Genomic DNA, 2910 nt, shown 5'->3' with positions numbered 1-2910 from the left:
GGTTGAATTCATTACCATAAATATCTCCAGGCTATCAAAAAACTTATTTTAATACAGGCTATATAGAACTATATTTCTCCTTGCTTCCAGTTAGGGCTTACAAATTGAATGACCATCCTTGATCTTCCCACATAGAGTGTTAATTACACTTTGATAAATTGTGGGAAGGTGGGAAGAAGCAGTTGGGGGGAAAACATGACAATATTAACTGGATTTTTTTTTTACAAGACTATTCAGTATAGAATGCATATGTATCTCCAGAAAACTCTAGAAAACTCAAAGGAAATCCCAAGCTTTGGAGAGAAAACAACCAGAATTAAAACCATGGGGAAAATCCAGATTTTTTTCAGAGCTATATTGTTTTTCTATTGGTGAGAAATCCATCCAAAGTTGTGGCTATTGTGATCCAGCCAGAATAGTCATAAGCTATGTTAAAAATTGTTTCGGCAGAAACACATTTCAAGTAGTAAAGAACAATAAGCAGACATCATCTGAAAGAAAAATTGTTTGGAAGAAATTATTTAAGCATAAATTAAGCATGGTACTGTACTTCTCCAGATTTTAGGGACTTTTTTCCCAATGTGAAGCAACAGACTGTTATAGCATTTTGTAACAATTGACCATATTTGTAAATACACAAGGTGAACCCAATAGAGACAGTGTTTAACTGTTTAAGTTTAAGTTTATTTTATTTGTCAAGCATATATAAGATAACAGGTAAAAGTATAAACGTAATTTGAATACATGAAAAGAATAAGTAAAAAGGAATATTAGGACAGGGACGGTAGGCACGCTGGTACACTTATGCATGCCCCTTAAAGACCACGTAGGAATGAGGTGAGGTCAACAGTAGACAGTTTACGGTTAAAGTTTTGGGGGTTTGGGGAAGAAACCACAGAGTCAGGTAGTGCATTCCAGGCATTGACCACTCTGTTACTGAAGTCATATTTTCTGCAATCGAGTTTGGAACGGTTTATCTTGAGTTTGTATCTATTGTTTGCTCATGTATTGTTGTGGTTGAAGCTGAAGTAGTCATTGACAGGAAGGACATTGTGGGACATAATTTTATGTACTATGCTTAAGTCAGACTGAAGTTGGCGTAACAGTCTCAAGTCGCCAGTCCACATTGTCAGAAAAATAAATGTTATTACAGTATCCTGTTGGGTAGCAACTTGGGTGTTTTCTGCAGCCAAGCAACATTTCCCTTGCTAAAGTGTGAGTATGGCAGGTGAACATTATGATCACTGCATTACTAAGCAAAAAACAATGGCTGACCCCATTGGCCAGTGCCAGAATTCCTCTCTCCCCCTTCCAGTGGCACCAGGACATTGTCTCATATTTTCAAGAGACATCATATCCTACATTACAGAGTGGTTTGGTGGCCTAGAGGTGGAGCTCTTTCCTCATAATCAAGAGGCTGTGAGTTCAATCCAAGGTAGAGGCAGATACTTCTATCTCTGGGCACACTGAGAATATATCTGTTGTGGTTCGCCAACAGCCTACGGAGCTGGCAGTGGAGTTGGACAGTGAGGAGGCTGGGGAGGACAATGGGCCAGTCCTGGAGTCAGGGGAAGGTCCAAACAAGGGCTCTGCATCACAGACAGAGATGGGGCCAGGGTCATCTGGGAGCAATGCACAGACTCCAGAGCCTCCAGAGGCGGATAGCAGAGAGGCAGAGGAACAGGAGGAGCCTGTTCCTAGTGCACGCATGCGAAGAGCTGCCAGAAGGCAGGAGCAGCTAAAGCAAAAAGGACAACTTGGGAGTAAGGCCAGGAGATGATTGGCCCCGACCAGAAGGCCTAAAAGAGCAGCAACAGCTCTTGGAATCTTTGTAGGAAAGCAACATTGCTACATTTGTTTATTGTCTTGCTACATTTGTTTCTTGTCAGCATCTCTTGCTTCTGAACTTTTGCTAAGAAAAGCCTTTGGCAAGGTGCCAAAGTAGACAAAGGTTGGTGTTAAGGCCAAAGTACTGTTTATGAAGAATTCGTTTTGGACTTAATTTGGATGAAGCTGAGAATGAAGTAATTTTCAAAATGCCTTTGTTATTATAGAAAGGGCTTGAAATGTTGTGAAATGTAAAGCAAAAGGTTGAGGACATATTTTTCCTGTATTTTACTGCACTGAAAAATTTGGAAATCACTTCTCTTTTTCTCTCTCTCTGCCCTACTCTCTTTCTTTCTCTAGGTTTTCTAACTTTTTTCTGTACTTTTATCTTAAAATGAAACAATAAAATTCATTAAAAAATGAAAGAATGTCATTAACTTGGGTAAACGATGTGTGACTCAGTGTTACTATGAACCCCAATTTTTTATTTTAATCCTCGGGGCAACTGTGAAAGGAATCAAAACACTACAGATGGTAGCTGTCTTTAAGTGATCAAAGTCTTGTCACTTTTATAGGTGTGCCACAAAGACAAAGCACAAAAAAAGGAATGGGAATTTCATCAGGTAGTTTTGGAAGTATCTCCATTTTTTGACATACCCCATCCCCTTTGCAGCTTCATTTGTAGGTTCATCTCATATAGCAAGAGTGATATCCAGGAAGTGGGAAGGGTAGACGGGGAATTCACAAGCTGGTGGACAGAGCCACACAATGCAAGTCTCTCCCTTTTCTACTTGCAATAATACCAAAATACACCTTATATTTGAGATGATCAGGCTCATCAGTGCTTCTAGTCAAGTGGAAAATGAATCTACTAAAAAGATAGTTCCTATAGTTACAGCAGTGGCCAAAATCGTGGAAACCTTTTGGGAAAAGTGTATTTTCTAAAACTAGCTAATAACACCACTTTTTTTTTGATAATGTATCATAAAATTATATATCTATGGAAAGATAATTTAATCAAGAATGTAATGCAATAACTTTTATGAAGGATTTGCTATTAGAATAGCAGTTACAATATAAAGA

Source organism: Pantherophis guttatus, chromosome 3 (assembly GCF_059756535.1).
Source record: "Pantherophis guttatus breed Tessera chromosome 3, ASM5975653v1, whole genome shotgun sequence".
NCBI lineage: Eukaryota > Metazoa > Chordata > Lepidosauria > Squamata > Colubridae > Pantherophis > Pantherophis guttatus.
This window is presented reverse-complemented; position numbering follows the sequence as displayed.